Source organism: Rana temporaria, chromosome 4 (assembly GCF_905171775.1).
Source record: "Rana temporaria chromosome 4, aRanTem1.1, whole genome shotgun sequence".
Taxonomy (NCBI): domain Eukaryota; kingdom Metazoa; phylum Chordata; class Amphibia; order Anura; family Ranidae; genus Rana; species Rana temporaria.
In genome coordinates this window covers 319,464,402-319,484,220 of record NC_053492.1, presented here as the reverse complement: position 1 = coordinate 319,484,220, position 19,819 = coordinate 319,464,402, and the positions used below count along the sequence as shown (strand labels likewise).

Below are 19,819 nucleotides of genomic sequence, written 5' to 3'. Positions count from 1 at the left end.
CCAATTGTCACCTGAAGCCAGTCACTTCAATAGGTATATGTAAAGCCCTTTTCACACTGACGGACCAACGGGTCCGCCTGCCAGTTTTTCAGGTGGACAAGATCAGAACATCCATTGCCCTCTATGAAGCAGCCGATATCAACAGCCATGTGTCTGTTGACACCCGCCGACATCCAATCTGATCCTGTCCACTAAAAACAGACGGATGGGGATCCGTTTGGCGGATCAAATTGGACGACAGTCAAATGGAAAAAGACAGGTGGTCCGTTTCCATCTGCCAGCCTATAGAGAACAGCAGACTGGGTCTGTGTCCGCTCTGCGTAAGCGGAGACTATATGGTCCCGTCATCCACCTGCTCCATGGGGATCAGCAGAGAGAGATCCCCTGCTGAGCTGCCATACTCCACCAGTGTGAAAGGGGCCTTAGGGTTTACAAACACTTTAAGAAAAGCTATCCAGTGACAAGACCCTGTCCATTACAAACATGAAACAAAAAGCACAGAAACTTCCACATGACACAAATCCAGACTACACAGCAGAGCCCCCATGTGAGGTGCCCATCCAGCTCAGTGATGCTGCATTACCAAGGAAGGGGATCCTCCTTCTTCATAAATACAGCCTAGAAAAGCCAGAGCGCCACCATTTCCACAGTACCGTCACCTAACCGATAACAGCCCTCGCAGCGTTCTTTCCAATAGCCAGTGTATACTCAGTCTATGCTCGCCCTTCTCCAACGGCTCGCTCACATGGAAATCAATGACCGCCGTATTGAACGTAGGACGGAAGTGACGTGCTTGTAAACAGTCTCACGGCATTTCCGCTCATCGGCTCACCTGTCATTCGGTCTGCGCAGCAGCGGGTGCTGTTCTACCTTACAGAACACCGGGAAAATGTAGAAGATCGTGCTGAGCGCTGACAAGGAATCATGGGAAGGCGGAAATGACGTCGTAGGCACGCGTCTTCGCTCCGATTAGCTGTGTGGAGTGTGGGCGGGATGTAGAGCTGGAATGACAGATATGACGCACTTTGACAGTTCTACAGTATGAATGGAGGGCGGCAGGGGGTGGGTAGTAGTAGTAGTAATGGAGTTACGGACAACACAGGAGGTTAGGCTAGGGACACCATGAAGAACTTAGAATGTAAGCAACTGTTAGCTGGGTTCACTCCTCCAAAAGATGCGGATCGCCAGTGAGTCCCTGTTCTCCACTTCAGCCTAGGTTCACATATGTGCTTTGCGGGAACCCCAACCAGTGCGATTACAGCGCTGGTTCCCCTATTGCATCTCTCCCTCAGGCAGTTAAACTTGCTTACTGGGCACATAAACCCCCTTCGTTCCCAGGCGAAATGTCAGCTTACGGCACTTCCGTCGCTTTAACTGACATTTGCGCGGTCGTGCGACGTGGCTCCCAAACAAAATTGACGTCCTTTTTTCCCCACAAATAGAGCTTTATTTTGGTGGTATTTGATCACCTCTGTGGTTTTTATTTTTTGCGCTATAAACAAAAAAAGAGCGACAATTTAAAAAAATATATATATTTTTTACTTGTTGCTATAATAAATATCCCAATTTAAAAAAAAAACAACTATTTTTTTTCTCAGTTAAGGCCGATACGTATTTTTCGACGTATTTTTGTAAAAAAAAAATCGCAATAAGCGACTGGTTTGCGCAAAAGTTATAGCGCCTACAAAATGGGGAACAGAATTATAATTTTTTTTTTACTAGTAATGGCGGCGATGTGCAATTTTTATTGGGACTGCGACGTTATGGCGGACACATCGGACACTTTTGACACAAATTTGGCGCCATTCACATTTATACAGCGATCAGTGCTATAAAAATGCACTAATTACTGTATAAATGTGACTGGCAGTGAAGGGGTTAACACTAGGGGGTGAGGAAGGGGTTAAATGTGTAGCCTGGGTGTGTTCTAACTGTGTGGGGGGAGGGGGGTGACTGGGAGAGGTGACCGATGCTGTGTCTCTATGTACAAGTGACACAGATCGGTCTCCTCTTCTCTGACAGCACGTGGAGCTCTGTGTTTACACACAGAGCTCCACGTCCCTGCTGTCTTACCGACGATCGCGTGTACCCGGCGGACATCGCGGCCGCTAGGTACACGCATCGGCTCCCGACCAATGTGCCGGGACAGTGTTTACCCGCTGCGCTCCCCCCCAGTGGCGCGCGCGGGTAATGCTTTTAAATGACGTCCAAAGACGTCCAGTTGGCACTTGAGAGCCGCGCTGTTGACGTCTTTTGTCAATAGCGCGGGTCTCAAGTGGTTAAGGGTCCTTTCACACTAGCGGTCCGTTCATTACAAGTCCGATGACGTCAGCGGCAGATCCCCGCGCATTCGCGAAAACACGGCATTAACTCCAATAATGCCATTCACAAAACCGGTATGGTCAGTGCGCCGTTGACTAGGGCACTCATGCGCCGTAAACAGCGTTGCCCGTTTTTGTGAAAATATCTCCTTAACCGTGCAGGTTAAGGAGATATTTCTTGCACCTACAGGTAAGTCCTAATCTAGGCTTACCTGTAGGTGCAAGTTGTGTGGTTGGCTTTACAACCACTTTAACACTGCCTTCTGCAAACCGCTGCGGGTGTCAATACATTGTTAACCACTTCCCTACCCAGCTATAGACATATGACGGCCGCAGATACAACATTTAGTAACTTATTGCTACACTTAGACAACCTTTCACACTGAGCCGCCCATAGCGGCGGTGGTAAAACGCAGCTATTTTTGCCGCCGACACTATGGGCGTACATTTCGGCCACTAGCGGCCGAGAAAGGGTTAAAACCGGCCGCATTGCGGGCAGTATAGCCGCGCTGTCCCATTGATTTCAATGGGTAGCAGCGGTGGAGGAGCGGTATACAAAGATGTGGCTAGCAGGACTTTTTTTTACCGTTCTGCTAGCGCAACGCTCCAGTGTAAAAGCCCTCTGGCTTTCACACTGGAGACAATGGAGCAGCTGTTTCAGGGCGGATTGCAGGCGCTATTTTTAACGCTATAGTGCCTGCAATATGCCCTCAGTGTGAAAGGGGTCTAAAGCCTCGTACACACAACCGAGAATCTCGTCAGGAAAAAATATTGTTCTCGACGGGATTCTTGTCTAGCTTTCCTTGCATACACACTGTCAAGCCAAAATCTTGTCGTTCTCAAACGTGGTGACGTACAACAGGTACAACGGCACTAAAGGACCCCTTTCACACTGAAGCAATTTTACAGCGTTTTAGCATTAAAAGTATTAAAACGCTCATAAAACGCTCTCCATGCATCTCAATGGATCCTTTCACACTGAGTCCTGCAAGCAGCATCTTTGGAGCAGCTTTTGGGCGCTGAAAAAACGCTCCAAAAACACCCCTCTCCATTGAAATGAATTGAAAGCGCTGTAAAAACGCCTTATCCTTTCACACTGAGGCGTTACACTTGCGGGGCGTTGAGAAAAGTCTTGCAAGCTGCATCTTTGGAGCAGCTTTTGGGCGCTGAAAAAAACGCTCCAAAAACACCCCTCTCCATTGAAATGAATTAAAAGCGCTGTAAAAACGCCTTAAAACATAAGGGTCTTAGCGGTGCTTTACCAGCACATTGGGATTGCAGATGAGGCTTCGCTTAAATAACGCTCGAAAAACGCCCCAGTGTGAAAGGGGCCTAAAGGGGAAGTTTGATTCCACTGGCACCACCCTTGGGGCTGCTTTTGCTAATCTCATGTTACTGCGTGTCAGTAAAAGTTTGGTGAGAGATTATTTGCGCTTTTCAGTCTTTCGTGCTTTCAGATCGTTTTCTGCGGTTTGAGTTTTGTGCTTTTGGGTTCGAGCTTGTGGATGACCAGCTCGGCGCTCGTGGATGTTACACACCACAGTTTTATTCTAAATGTGAGTTTTCAAGTGTTCGTTTTTTCCAATAAATGTGATACTCTTTGCTGGGTTATGCGATGAGTTTTCTTTGTTTCTCATTTACCATTGCCACTGTCGGTGACCAAGTGACCATCTGATACAATTGGGAGGCCAATAGGACTTAAGCTTACACACAGAAGGTTTACGAACTCGGCGTTCAAGGAGATTTGCCCATACTCCTTTCATATTAGTGAGTGCATCACTGTGTGACCTGTCCTTGCCCCTCTATTGGTTATCACACTATAGTCACGCTATATATGCTCTTTGTGTTTTTTTCACATATAACATCTGCTACTGAGTCCTCCCAGCTACATATAGGAGACCACTGCAGTGCTGTAATCATTACCGTTGTGTATTTCCAGGCTGTAAGTATAACAGCAGTGAGGTGAGCTGCTAGCAGACATAAGAGGTGTTCACACTGAAGGTTTCATTTTTTAACACGTTTGTTGGTATTGGGATCACCTTATAGAGACTTTTTGATTTCTTTCTTTTCTTTTTTGTAGGGCTGTGGAAATTAACTATTAATTCATCGATTAATCTTTAATTATTTTGATCGATCAAAATTATTTTGATCGATCAAAATTATTTTGATTGGTATTCACCTCTCCATCGGCTTCCAGGCCTTCAGGGAGTTCCGTCGGAGATCCGGTGACGTCACAGACACCGGCGGGGCTTGCCATGTCCATCTGAAGGGCTCCTTTGTTGTGCCTTTATATCTGCATGCCGGCGGGACCTTACTATCTGCCACATGCAAGGGCTGTTACACTTCCTTCTATCAACCTGGGATTCTACAACTATCCACTGGGAGTTGTGATAGTTCCCTTCACGGGACATCTACATGCCGACGGACTGATGTTAACACCTCCTCATCTGGATTCAGCAGTGGCATCGTTGTACACATTTTTATACCAGTATCATACTTGGCTATGACTGATTTTGCTACCGTTTAGTATTACTCGCACCATTTTTACAGTTTATGTAGCTACATCGATTTTATCTCCAGTGCAATATTTATTTTGTTACCTACTTAAAGCGGATGTGCCACGGGAAAAATATATTAAAAGCCAGCAGCTACAAATACTGCAGCTGCTGACTTTTAATATAAGGACACTTACCTGTCCTGGAGTCCAGCGCCGATCGCAGCAGATGACGAGCCGATCGCTCGTCACCCTGCTGCTCCCCCCTCCATCCTCGGTGAGGGAACCAGGAAGTGAAGCGCTCCGGCTTCACTGCCCGGTTCCCTACGGCGCATGCGCGAGTCGCGCTGCGCCCGCCGATTGGCTCCCGCTGTGTGCTGGGAGCCGAGTGTTCCCAGCATACAACGGGGGGACGGACGGGAAGGAAGGAAAAAACCCGTCCTTTGCCCGTATCGTAGGGCCGGAAGTGGGTGCAGATACCTGTCTGTAGACAGGTATCTGCACCCCCCTCCCCCCTGAAAGGTGTCAAATGTGACACCGGAGGGGGGAGGGTTCCGATCAGCGGGACTCCACTTTAGAGTGGAGATCCGCTTTAAAGACTATAAAAGTTTTAATGCTATTCCCATTGAGCGTTGCCTTTGTGTGTTTTTTGTATCCTGCTATCCATTTTTCCAGTGGTTGGTAGCTGCACTGGGAATCAGCCTGCAAGGAGATCAGCTAAAAGTAGTTGGATCTGTATGTGCGCTATAATTAATCGAAATTAATCGATTTAAAAAAAAGTCGATTAATCGAACACAAAAATTTTGATCAGTAACAGCCCTACTTTTTTGCTATTACTTATTTTTTTGGCTTTCACATGTGATTTTTCTATGGACTTATTTATGCATCTATGTATGCTCTTCCAGTATTTTTTATATATCTTTCATGGTTTGCTGAAGATTTGATGTTATTCAATTGTTGATCACACATTGATTACACATTGCTCACTCATTGTGATTCACATATTTAGTGTATACTCAGCCAGTGTGTCCATCAGTCACACCCCTTTCCCCCTTCCCCCTTCCCCTTTGTGATACACAGCGCAGGCATCACCACGCACTAATTTACATTTTTTCTGATTAGGACAGATCACCAGGTGTCTGCTGCAGTGCCCCCTAGCTTAGTTTTAAGACAGTGTGGGAGGCTTTTCTTCACTTATATGAGAGTAAGGCCCCTTTCACATTGGGGCCGGAGCCACGGTGGCGGTATATCGGCATTCGGTTGCTAGCGGTGCGGTATTAACCCCCGCTAGCGGCCGATAGAGGGTTAATACCGCCCGCAATGCACCTCTGCAGAGTATTGCCGCGGTTCCCATTGTTTTAAATGGGAAGGAGCGGTATACACGCCGCTCCTCTCATCGCTCCAAAGATGCTGCTGACAGGAGATTTTTTTGTCTCCCGCCAGCGCATCGCCTCAGTGGGAAAGCCCTCGGGCTTTCACATTGAGTATGCAGTGCAGGAGTTTTTCAGGCGGTATAGCAGCGCTATTTTTAGCATTATACCGCCTGAAAAACTCCTCAGTGTGAAAGAGGCCTAAGTTTTCTCCTTTAATATCACATGTAATGTATGCTAATGTATTGTATTTTTTTCACCCTTCCCTAATTATCATGATTGTAATATGCTGTGAATGTCCCCTTTGTCCCCATGCATGCTGTCATTTTTTAATGCGCCTTTTTTGGCCTACATGCATATTTCCCTTCACTAACCTCTCCAGCATTCTATCCTGGGCCCAAACACACCTATCCTAGTCACTTCCCAATGTATTTTGTAAGATCCATTGTAGTGCTCCCCCCCCCCCCTAAAATGTCTAAAGTATATTTTCACATTAAATATTTTTTTTTGGGGGGGGGGGCGAGGAATGTGATAATTGGGCCTTATATTTTTGTATTTAAATACTCCTTAAAATAAATGTTATAATTATGTTGACCAATAATGTTTTTGTATAATCTGCTTGCAATTTTATGTGCAAAAGTACTATTTTTTTTTATCTTGTTTGACTCCACAGCTTCCTTCCACGCCACAGGAATGGCAGACTGTGGCATCTGAGTTTGCCACGCGGTGGGACTTCCCCAACTGCGGTGGAGCCATTGACGTGAAGCACGTCCGCATCGTGCAACCACCCTGTTCAGGTTCCTATTACTACAATTATAAGGGGTTTCATAGCATTGTGCTGATGTCGGTGGTGTCAGCACAGTATGAATTCCTCTATGTGGATGTGGGCAAGATTGGCCGGATGTCGGATGGGGGAGCCTTCAGCCAGACGGAGTTTGCTCTTCGTCTCCAGTGTGATGACCTTGCATTGCCACCGGATGCAGAGAATGTGGAAGGACTCCCCTTCGTGTTTTTGGCTGATGAAGCCTTTGGCCTGGGACCGCATCTAATGACGCCATTCCCCCAGAGGATGCTCACCCCGGAGACGAGGGTGTTCAACTACTGGCTGGCCAGAGCCCGAAGAGTTGTGGAGAATGCCTTCGGGATAATGGCCAGCCGGTTCCGCCTGTTTCTTACGTCGATCCACATGGCAGAGTATAAAATTAACTACATTGTTTTTTGCTGCTGTATTCTGCACAATTAATTATGTAGATGTTCGCCAACTTATATGGCCACAGTTGGCCCGAGGCCAGACTTTCCACAGCAAAAAATACCCTGCCAGGCCTAGAATCTGGTTATCCTGGCTTGCCCCCCCAAAGTGCCCGTGCAGTCAGACAGTAGGGATGAGCCGAACACCCCCCGGTTCGGTTCGCATCAGAACCTTCGAACAGACCGAACGTTTGCACGAACTTTAGAACCCTATTGAAGTCTATGGGACTCGAACGTTCGAAATCAAAAGTGCTAATTTTAAAGGCTAATATGCAAGTCATTGTCCTAAAACGGGTTTGGGAACCCGGGTCATGCCCCAGGGAACATGTATCAATGCAAAAAAAAGTTTTAAAAATGGCTGTTTATTCGGGACTGGTGCGCTCGGACCCGGTCCTAAGCTCCGTGACCGCACCCGCGGATCCGATCGCAGCTGGTGTCCCGCGATCGGTCACCAGAGCTGAAGAACGGGGAGAGGTGTGTGTAAACACATCTTCCCCGTTCTTCAATGTGGCAATGTCAGTGATAGTCTGTTCCCTGATGTAGGGAAAGACGATCACTGACGTCACATGTCCAGCCCCACCCCCCTACAGTTAGAAACACATATGATGTCACACTTAACCCCTACAGTGCCCCCTAGTGGTTAACTCCTAAACTGCAATTGTAATTTTCACAGTAATCAGTGCATTTTTATAGCACTTTTCGCTGTGAAAATGACAGTGGGCCAGATTGAAGAAGCAATTGCGCCCGTGTAACCATAGGTTACACGGCGCAATTGCTTACTTGCTCCGGCGTAGCGAATGCTCCTGATTCAGGAACATCGCTACGCCGACTGCAGCCTAAAATCTGCGCGGCATAAGGCTCTTATGCCACGCAGATTTTAGGCTGCATTCTAGCGAAAACCGCTAGGGGGCGCTCCCATTGTGATCTGTGTATGGTATGCAAATTGCATACTAACACCGATTAACAAACTTGCGCGGGCCCTGCGTACGCAAATTACGTAATTTGCGTACGTCGGATTTCGCGTAACGTTACACATCCTAATAGCAGGCGCAGCCAATGCTATAGGATGGCCACGTTCCCGCGTCGCGACTGAGTTTCCCGACGAAGCATGCGCTCTACGCTCGGCGCGGGAGCGCGCCTAATTTAAATGATTCCCACCAGCTACCAAAGTTTTGTAAAATGATTTACCGGGCGATGTTCGCCTAGGATGTGTGTTTGTTGTATTGTCTGTTTTGTATGTACAAAAATTTCAAAATAAAAATTTACCTTTAAAAAAAATTTAAATGATTCCCGCCCCTGCGGGATCATTTACATTAGGCGCCCTTACGCCGGGCAAGTTAACACAGCGCCCCCGCAATTTACGGAGCTTCTGCTCCGTGAATCGCGGGCAGCGCAGAAAATTTGCGCGGGCTCAGGGCAAAAACGCTGCCCTGTGCCTGCGTAAGAAAGGCGCAGATTTTTACTGAATCTGGGCCACTGGTCCCAAAAATGTGTCAAAATTGTCCGATGTGTCCGCCATAATGTCGCAGTCACGAAAAAAATCGCTGATCAAGGCCATTAGTAGTAAAAAATATATTAATAAAAATGCAATAAAACTATCCCCTATTTTGTAAACGCTATAAATTTTGCGCAAACCAATCGATAAACGCTTATTGTGATTTTTTTTTTTTACCAAAAAAAGGTAGAAGAATACGTATTGGCCTAAACTGAAAAAAAAATATGTTTTTTTATATATTTTTGGGGGATATTTATTATAGCAATAAGTAAAAAATATTGAATTTTTTTCAAAATTGCCGCTCTATTTTTGTTTATAGCGCAAAAAATAAAAACCGCAGAGGTGATCAAATACCACCAAAAGAAAGCTCTATTTGTTGGAAAAAAAGGACGCCGATTTTGTTTGGGAGCCACGTCGCACGACCGCGCAATTGTCAGTTAAAGCGATGCAGTGCCGAATCGCAAAAAGGAGCAAGGTCCTTAACCTGCATAATGGTCTGGGTCTTAAGTGCTTAAAGTGAAAAAAAAGTGAAATATTCCTTTAAATATCGTACCTGCTGGGTGTCTATAGTATGCCTGTGAAGTGGCACGTGTTTTCCGTGTTTAGGACTGTTCCTGCACAAAATGATATTTCTATAGGAAAAAAGTCATTTAAAACTGCTTGCGGCTTTAATGTAATGTAATGACAGAACCTCTGCCCCAGTGTGGCTCCTCTTGAACGCCTACGGAACACCGCTGGTTCCGAGGACAAATCAGCACAGGAAGATGCCACAGAGGAAGAAGAGGAGGGGGTGGAGGAGAGAGGTGTGTCACAATCACCAGTAGTAGCATTTTGGTGGCGGAACAACCTCCAACACTACTGTACCTTGTCCCGCATCCTTTCCAGCTGGCAGCAGAGTCGCCCAATGCGCCATGAAAGATAGGTAACGTCCCTGTCCATGCCTGCTGGACCATGAGTCAGCGGTAATATGCACCTTTCCACTGACCGCCCTGTCCAGCGAGGCATGGACATTGCATTCCAATTTCCATATTTCCGGAAATTCAGAAATACGAAAATTCGGAAATTAAAAAGTTCGGAATTTCGAAAATTTTGAAATTCGAAAATTTTGAAATTCGAAAGTTTTGAAATTCGAAAATTCAAACATTTTGAAATTCGAAAGTCTTCTACAGATAAGAGGATCCTGTAAGGGGAACCCATGAACCTGAAGGTTGGCACAACACTACCCGCTGTGATACTGAATTAAAAAATTTGGAATTCGAAAATTAAAAAATTCGAAAATGTTCCTATTTTTTGAATTTTCGAAGATCGCAAATTAAGAAATAAAACGTTTTTTTTTTGTTTTGTTCAAATTTTTTTTTTTTTTGAAAATTTTAAATTTGGAATTTTGAAAAATCGGAATTTAGAAAAAAAAAAAACGTTTTAATTTTCGAACATTCGAAACTTTGAAAATTAAAAAATTCGGAATTTCCGAAATTCGGAATTTCCGTATTGTGGAATTTTCGAATTTTGAAATTTTCAAGTTTTCGAAAATTTGGAATTTAGAAAATTTGAAAATTAAAAAAAAATCGAAATTTCGAAATTGTAAAATTCGAAAATCTAAAGTTCGAAAATCTAAAATTTAGTTTTTTAGAAAATTCGAAAAAATTAGTTTTTTTCGTTTTATTCGTTTTTTGCTTATTTTGAAATTCGTAATTTCCAGAATTTACGAATTTACAAAATTTACAAATTTATGAAAAAAAACGAATAAAACTGAAAAACGTTTTTTTTTAATTTCCAAAAAAAATAAAAGAATGTCTTTATTATACAAATAAAATCCAAAAAACAACCAAAGCGAAGTGAAACATGTCAGCCACCTTTTTCCTTTTGTTCACTTCATTTTGACTGCATCGCTTTTTTTTTTTTTTTGGATTTTATTTGTATAATAAAGACATTGTTTTAAGGAGTGCGGCAGTCCAGAACCTTTTTCTATCCAATGCACCTGTGCATAGCCAGCACCCTTTTGGTTTAGTGGGACAGAAGCAAAGCCAAGGGATTAGCAGTTTTTAGAGCTGTATAATTTCTCACTTCAACTACCTGGACAGTGCACATGTCTACCTAAGACACCTACTCGGCATCAGGTTGTGCAGTGAGCTCAGGGCCGGCCCTATGATGGGACCAGGTGGTACCATGGGTACCAGGCGGCACATTTAGAGGAGCGGCAATCTGCCGCCCCTGCCAATCTGTTACGCCCGCTCCGCTGCCTGTGAGGAGCATGGCGCCGGGATGCCGTGAGGACACTCGCAGTGGAAGCAGGCAGGCGCCGCTGCCTCTCAGGAGCCCGGCGCCGCCGCTGCTGTAGTGGTGACAGACAGGACACAGGAGCGGGCGGGCCGCCCGTAGGGCTTGTCCGGATTAAACACGTGGCTGTGGGTGTGATCACGATTCGCGGCCACCCGGAGTCCCGCCCCCCTGCCTGGCGTGCTGTTTCTTCTGACTGCCTGGGATGAGGTCTGTGTCATCCGCTTTTCCACCCGCCCGTATGTTAGCCTGCCCCTCTCTGTAAGCCTCCCCCTGGCTGTCAGCAACACCCCCCTGTCAGCAACCCCCCCTATGAGCCCCCTCTATTTCAGCAAGCCCCCCTCTCTGTCAGCAACCCCCGTCAGCAACACCCCCTGTCAGCAACCTCCCCCCTATCAGCCCCCTCTCTGTCAGCAACCCCCGTCAGCAACACCCCCTGTCAGCAACCCCCCTTGCAGCCCCCTCTATTTCAGCAAGCCCCCCTCTCTGTCAGCAACCCCCCCGTCAGCCCCCCTTCCTGTCAACCCCCCTCTCTGTCAGCCCCCTCCCTGTCATCAACCCCCCTTGTCTTCTGTCTGCCTGCCCCTCTCTGTAAGCCATTCCACTCTGTCATCCCGCCCCTCTCTATAAGCCACCCCCCCTGTCAGCCCACCATTCTCTGTAAGCCACCCCCCTCTGTCAGCAACCCCCTCTCTATCAGCCTCCCTCTCTGTCATCAACCCCATCTGTCAGCCCCCTCTCTGTCAGCAACCCCCGTCAGCCCCCCTCTCTGTCGGCAAACCCCCTGTCATCCCCCTTTCTGTCAGCAACCCCCCTCCATCAGCCCCATTCTCTGTCAGCAGCCCGCCCCTCTCTGTCAGCCCACCCTTCTCTGTAAGCCACTCCCCTCTGTCAGCAACCCCCCTCTCTGTCAGCCCCCTCTCTGCCTCTTTGTCAGCAACCCCCCTGTCAGCCCCCCTCTCTGTCAGCTCCCTCTCTGCCTCTTTGTCAGCAACCCCCCTGTCAGCCCCCCTCTCTGTCAGCCCCCCTCTCTGTCAACCCACCGCTCTCTGTCAACCCGCCCCTCCCCTCTGTCGCCTACCCCTTCCTCTGTCAGCTACCCCCTTCTATCAGCTACCCCCAAACAGCATGCAAACCCCTCCTTTCTTCCCCCGCTCCAGCAGGGCTAATATCCTGCAGCCAGGTCACACTGCACTGTCTGTGCACTCCAGAGACCGTAAATGGAGGGCCACATCTTTGCAGCGGCTCCTGGAAGGTAATGTTTTTTTTTGTCTTGCTGTAATGGAGGTCTCTATTGGGGGGGGGGGACAGGCACTGTCTGATATTTAATCTGTTGTTTTCCTCTCTATTTGTGGAGTGCCTGTGGATTGCTTTGAATTTTTGTGGCTTTTTTTTTTTAATTAAAAGGTGCTTGAAAAAGTTGTAGAATGCACAGTGGCACTTTGTGAACAGTTTGTATGGGGTTGGGTTCAGTAGAGCTGATTTAGGTTTTTGGATGGAGGTACAATGCTGCTGACACCGTCCACTGCCCTACTGACACCGTCCACTGCCCTACTGACACTGTCCACTGCCCTACTGACACCATCCACTGCCCTACTGACACCGTCCTCTGCTCTACTGACACCGTCCTCTGCTCTACTGACACTGTCCTCTGCTCTACTGACACTGTCCTCTGCTCTACTGACACCGTCCTCTGCTCTACTGACACCGTCCTCTGCTCTACTGACACCGTCCACTGCTCTACTGACACCGTCCACTGCACTACTGACACCGTCCACTGCACTACTGACACCGTCCACTGCACTACTGACACCCCCCTCTGCCCTACTGACACCCCCCTCTGCCCTACTGACACCCCCCTCTGCCCTACTGACACGTCCACTGCCCTACTGACACGTCCACTGCCCTACTGACACCGTTCACTGCCCTACTGACACCGTCCACTGCCCTACTGACACCGTCCACTGCCCTACTGACGTTTTTTATTTTTTGTGCTATAAACAACAAAAAAACGACAATTTAAAAAATATATATATATATATATATACAGGGCTCAAAATTTCAAGTCCTGAGCTATTAGCCAGGCCTCAAGGCGCACTCGCCACCAGTTGCCCCACCCAACCCCTACCATGTCCCGCCCCAGACACGCCCTCATAAATGATCTCATGAAATGACACCTAAATGTTTTATGCAGGATTAAGTTATAAAAATAAATATTAACAACAACTTTATCCGTGCCCAAAAATGCAGCCTGCCCATGTCTAGCAATGCAGCACGTGTCCCCAGTGCAGCCACCTGTCCCCAATGCAGCCACGTGTACCCAGTGCAGCCAGTGTCCCCATAGCAGACAGTGTCCCCATAGCAGACAGTGTCCCCATAGCAGGAAAACAAGGGAAGAGGCGCCTCTGGGTGTAATAGTTTATTACATTAAATTGTTTTACATAGTTACATAGTTAGTCAGGTTGAAAAAAGACACAAGTCCATCCAGTTCAACCACAAAAAATAAAAAAACAAAATAAAAAACACAGTACAATCCTATACACCCAACTCCATACCCACAGTTGACCCAGAGGAAGGCAAAAAACCCCAGCAGAGCATGATCCAATTTGCTACAGCAGGGGAAAAAATTCCTTCCTGATCCCCGAGAGGCAATCGAACTTACCCTGGATCAACTTTACCTACAAATCTTGGTACTCAGTTTATTCTGTACAAACTATTACACCCAGAGGCGCCTCTTCCCTTGTTTTCCTCCTATAGATTTGGAACATGGTTTCTGTTCCCCTCTGATGGCAGCCCTGAAAGTGTATCCCATCAATAATCTACAGACTTTCAATTCACCTTTATGTCAGCTAATGTTTAACACCATATACTGACTTTAAACCCTTCCTCTCATATGGTGCTGGTTTGATACCTGAAGCATTGCTCACTTGCGCATTTTTTACTTGTATTGTAGTGTCCCCATAGCAGCCTACCTGTGCTGAGTGAGAGGAGCCAGAGCCGGAGCCGCCGCCGCCGCAGCCTGGTTGTTCAAAGCGCGGGGAACGTGACAGCTTTCAATTCAATAGCTGTGTTCCCCGCCACGAGCCGCCATATACAGCCCCTCCCCCTTGTCCGGGAAACTTTGATAGACAGATCACCCGTCCAATCCTAGGATGGGTAATCTGTCTATCAAAGTGCCCGGACAAGGGAAGGGGGCTGTATATGGCGGCTCGCCGCGGAGAACACAGCTATTGAATTTAAAGCTGTCATGTTCCCCGCGCTTTGAACAACCAGTCTGCAGCGGTGGCTCCTCTCCTTACTCGCCCCCAGTGCTCCCAGGCAGCCCGTCCCACACTCGCCAGCCCTCAAAATGTACTCGCAAAATGCGAGCAGGCGAGTGCAAATTTTGAGGGCTGTATATATTTTACTTTTTGCTATAATAAAAAAACAAATTTCTTCATCAGTTTAGGCCAATATGTATCCTTATACATATTTTTGTTACAAAAAAAAACACAATTAGCGTACATGGTTAGTTTGCGCAAAAGACATTCTGGCCGCCGGCAATGCACAGGTCCCTTTATACTCCTGGATACATATATAGAGCCATGATAGGTCCTCTTTAAACTCCTATATACATGTATAGAGCCATGACAGGTTCTCTTTATACGCCTTTATACATGTATAGAGCCATGACGTGTCCCCTTTAGCTATCATGATATAAAATAATAAAATAATGTGGGGGCCTTTTGGTGGGCGTGATTTATTTGGGGGGGGGGCAGCATTTCATTCTTGGTCCCAGGCAGCACAATTTCTTGGGCCGGCACTGAGTGAGCTGATATATATATGTATATTGTAAGACTTGGCACAGCAGTGAATGCACTTATACCAGTACCTCTGTAACGTAACGTAAGAGGAGGTCAGGGGCAAATAAAGAAGGCTCTAAAAGATCCTAGTGCTAAGGGTTCTGTACATGCCTGCAGGTCATCATCCCCCCTGACAGACTGGTAGCAGTCTCACAGGATGAACATGTACCCTTGTCAAGCTTTGCAGCTTCTCCTAATCTTGCAGCTCCTGTATGTGTCACTGATGATACTCTAGTCTAAAGGTTGCTTTGGATGATTTAGAAGGAAGGATTGCTACATTAATCGCAACCTCCTTAAAAGATTGCAGAAAGCAGGGTAGGCCCCCTTCATCTGCTCTGGCTCTCTCATCAGATGAGCATTCTGAGGGTGAAAATCCCTATCTGTAGCTGTGTTGCCAACCGTCCGTTAAATTACGGACAGTCCGTAATTTGAGCCTGTTTTGGGGCTGTCCGTTAAAGTCCGTTTATGGGCAGCAGTGCCCGTAAAAATGATGGCCGCGGGCACCGGGTTACCCCTAACCAAGATGGCCGACCGGGTTTCAGCGGCTCTGGGAGACTACCCAGCAGGCCGTGCGTGCGTTTCCCAGAAGGTCGTACGGGCTATGTACAGTATGGCGGTATGCAGGAAGGAGGAAGTGTTTTTCATGTTAGGAAAGTCGGGGTGTGTGCGGTGAGCGGGGGTCGGTGAGCGGGTCCCCGGCATCCTGTGTGCTGGAAGGAGGAAGCCGGGGCGCCCGGCAATGTGCTGACTGAATGCCACGCGTCCGTCCGGCGCCATGGATGCCCTTCTTCCGCAGAAAAGGTAAGCTGAGAACCCCCCTCCCCCATCCCCGGGGACCGGCACTGTCATGGTCAGCCCTCCTCTATGGAGGAAGAGGACCTGTCCCGTGTCCCCGGTGTACTCCTTCTATAACACCGAGGTGTGAGGTAGGTGGGCCCCGCTCCTTTCATCGCATCCTATGGTGGAGAGAGAGAGAGATGAGCTTTCTATGGGTGGGGGCCGAGGAGGACAGGAGGAGAGGACGATGAATGAGAGGGCTCGAGGACTGGGGGGGGGGGTGAAGGGGGTCACATGCCTGATGCCGGTGGCTGCCTTGCCATGTGGAGAAATAGGGCACAGAAGGAGGATACTGCCAGTCAGGACTGGGGGGGGGTGAAGCCGTGAAGGAGGAGAGGACGATGAATGAGAGGGCTCGAGGACTAGGGGGGGGGGGGTGAAGGGGGTCACATGTCTGATGCCGGTGGCTGCCTTGCCCTGTGGAGAAATAGGGCAGAGAAGGAGGACACTGCCTGTCAGGACTGGGGGGGGGGGGTGAAGCCGTGAAGGGGGTCACATGCCTTGCCCTGTGGAGAAATAGGGCACAGAAGGAGGACACTGCCTGTCAGGACTGGGGGGGGGGGGGTGAAGCCGTGAAGGGGGTCACATGCCTTGCCCTGTGGAGAAATGGGACACAGAAGGAGGACACTGCCTGGCTGTCACACAGATGTGCCTGTACAATGTCAGCAGTCTCTGTCCTCCCCCTCCTGTACCATGTCCGCAGTCTCTGTTCTCCCCCTCCTGTACCATGTCAGCAGTCTCTGTCCTCCCCCTCCTGTACCATGTCAGCAGTCTCTGTCCTCCCCCTCCTGTACCATGTTAGCAGTCTCTGTCCTCCCCCTCCTGTACCATGTCTGCAGCCTCTGTCCACCTCTTGTATCATGTCTGCAGTCTCTAAAGGGGGAGTCTGGAGAGGAGTCAAGAGTGGGAACGCTGCCGGGATGGGGGTCTCGAGAGGAGTCGGACGTGTGTGGACTGTGGAAAGGAGACTATAGGATAAAACCAAAGCCACCAAGCTGGAGCCATCTGACTGGGCCCTGCACGGCGCACCTAAGAGGTCAGTGACAGTGCCGCTAGGCCAGTCTGGGGGGGGGGGGGTTGCTGGTGTAAGGGGGAGTGAATACAATAATGTTAGGGGGCACTGATACAAAGGTTCCCCATTTATATTAGTACCCCCCCCCCTTACATTAGTGTATTCACGCTGCGGAAGGTGGTCTCTGTAATTTTAGGTACTTTTTTGCAGTGTCAGTAAAAAATTGGTGCCGTTCGTAAATTTTTGGCATCCTGCCAGTAAATTTCATTTCAGGGGGTTGGCAACACTGATCTGTAGATGAGGATCAGGTGCAGTCTGAGGACTAATGCCCTGTACACACGATCACTTTTTGTGATGAAAAAAAATGTCATTTTTTTATCATGACAAAAAATGAAATTTTTCCAACTTCATCATTAAAAATGATGTTGCCCACACACCATCGTTTTTAAAAAATGATGAACAAAGTGACGGCACTCTAAAGGGGAAGTTCTATTCGCCTTGAGGCTGCTTTTAGCTGGTTACTTGTTAGTAAAAGACGATTCGTGCTTTTTTGTCTGTTACAGCGTGATGAATGTGCTTACTCCATTATGAATGGTAGTTTTACCTCCCGTCTGAAAACTTGCTTCTGGGCATGTGCGGGTTTAAAACGTCATTTTTGCCCACACACGATCATTTTTTATGACACAAAAAATGACATTTAAAAAAATGTAATTTTTTGTCATTTTTCAGAAGACATAAAATTACATTTTGCCCACACACGATCATTTTAAATGACATTTTTAAAAATGTAATTTTATTTCATCACAAAAAGTGATCGTGTGTACAGGGCATTAGGGGATGAGAAGATTCCTTCTACCTCTCTGGCGCTTAAAATGCAGGTGCAATATTATGCAGAGATGGTGCGTACCACATACAAATTGCCCCCTGCTGTGGCTGCCATGTCCTCTGTTTTTTCCTTGGGGTCTTGGAAATCTCCACAGGCTGCGTGTACCTTTCCAATTCATTACTTGTTGGAGAAATTGATGTATGATCACTGGGTTCACCCAGATAAACTGTTTTCTCCTCCTAAAAAATTTTCCCTCCTTTACCCTATAGAGTTGTGGTTCTCAACCTGGGGGTCGAATGAGGATTTGCCAGGGGCCACCGAATCCTGGTCTGTTCCTGAAGCCTGCATCACTCTCCCAGCATTTTTGCTATCCCTGGAGCCTGTGGCCACCCAGCTGGGCTGTTCCTGGAACTCGCAGCTGCCCACTCAGCCTCTTCGCAGGCGCCCATTCAGTTCACGGCATGGCTGGGGGGCATAGACTAGAGGTCAGCTGACATGTGAGGTGGGAGGGGCTGGAGGAGACACTATATCCTGATTTCGGCATAGGTGTCACTGCTACGAGACACCACGAAGTGAATTATGCCATTGAAAACCATATAACCTACTTTCCATGCAGAAAAAAAAAACGCACTGGACTGCATGTGGTGTGAATTGGCCCGAGAACCAATGGAAACATTGGCTGGGGTACCAACATCGCCGGATTCCAGGACAGGTAAGTGTCCTAATATTAAGTCAGCAGCTGCAGTGTGTGTACAGTATGGGGGTTATTTACTAAAGGCAAATCAACTTTGCACTGAAAGTGCACTTGTAAGTGCAGGCGCTGTAAATCTGAGGGGTAGAAATCTATAATGAGGGGAAGCTCTGCTGATTTTATCATCCAATCATGTGCAAGCTAAAATGCTGTTTTTTTATTTTCCTTGCCCCCCTCGGATCTACAGCGACTGCACTTCCAAGTGCACTTTCCTTGCAATTTCAAGTGCACTTTGCATTTGTAGTTTGCACTTGTAGTGCAAAGTGGATTTGCCTTTAGTAAATAACCCCCTTTGTGTAGCTGCTGAGTTTTAATTTTGAGCTGGGGAGAACTTTAATATCCCAATTCCTTTTAATTGGCTGCTGGAATTACCCTTCGGCAGGTACTAATTCCAAACAATGGACTGGACTTAGTATAAAAAGAATATACAGTATATATACTATATTGCCAAAAGTATTAGGACACCTGTGTAAGATAAGAAGACCCAATTAATTAGGACACCATTGGCTGCTTGGGACCGAACGTTTGTCACCAATTAGGTCAAGGGAAAGGGGAAAAGGGATTTTGGGGGGGACTATTCACGGCACTGGTTGGACACGGTATAGTAAAAAATAACAAGTGTTTATTGAACATAAAACAGGTATCATAAAACAACATTTAAAGACAATCCCCACATTGCACATCAGTAAGTTATACACAAACTATGTCTGAATGTAAGGAGTCGATCGCCTCGACCGGTTTCGCGGTAGTGTACCGCTTCTTCAGGAGGGGGTTTATCCAGACTGGTCTATTGATCGAGCCCGGAACCCAGTTGAAAACCTTCTATGGCGCAAGGAGGGGGATATATTTATTTAGAACGGGCTCATGGCTGTATAAAAAATATACTCGATTTTACTGGGGCACAGAAGGACAGTCTCTGTCAGCCAATTGTAAAGTGTGCTCAACTGCCAGGATATGGGCAGTGCAAAGCACTAGTTCCAGCGTGGCTGATACTCTTCCACGTGTGTCCCCAGGGAGAGCGTCCGTGCTAACTCGACTCCTTACATTCAGACATAGTTTGTGTATAACTTACTGATGTGCAATGTGGGGATTGTCTTTAACCACTTCCATACCAGGTACTTACGCAGCTTCCCGCCCAAGCCAATTTTCAGCTTTCAGCACTGTCGCACTTTGAATGGCAATTGCGCGGTCATGCTACACTGTACCCAAATAAAATTGGCGTCCTTTTTTCCCCACAAATAGAGCTTTCTTTTGGTGGTATTTGATCACCTCTGCGATTTTATTTTTTTTGCGCAACAACTAAAAAAAGGCTGAAAATTTGGAAAAAAAATTACGTTTTTATTTTT

The 19,819-nt window shown here is 47.3% G+C and overlaps 1 protein-coding gene across 2 annotated transcripts in view; it reads right to left on the bottom strand.

Moving 5' to 3' along the window:
- Positions 1-963, bottom strand: part of TAF5L (TATA-box binding protein associated factor 5 like) — a 35,454-nt gene extending 34,491 nt beyond the window's left edge. Inside the window, exon 1 of one of the 2 annotated variants that reach the window (XM_040350680.1) lies at positions 833-963. The gene's annotated coding sequence lies outside the window, so the exon portion shown is untranslated. The other variant, XM_040350679.1, reaches the window with a different exon arrangement.
- Between the last annotated feature and the right edge of the window lie 18,856 nt (positions 964-19,819).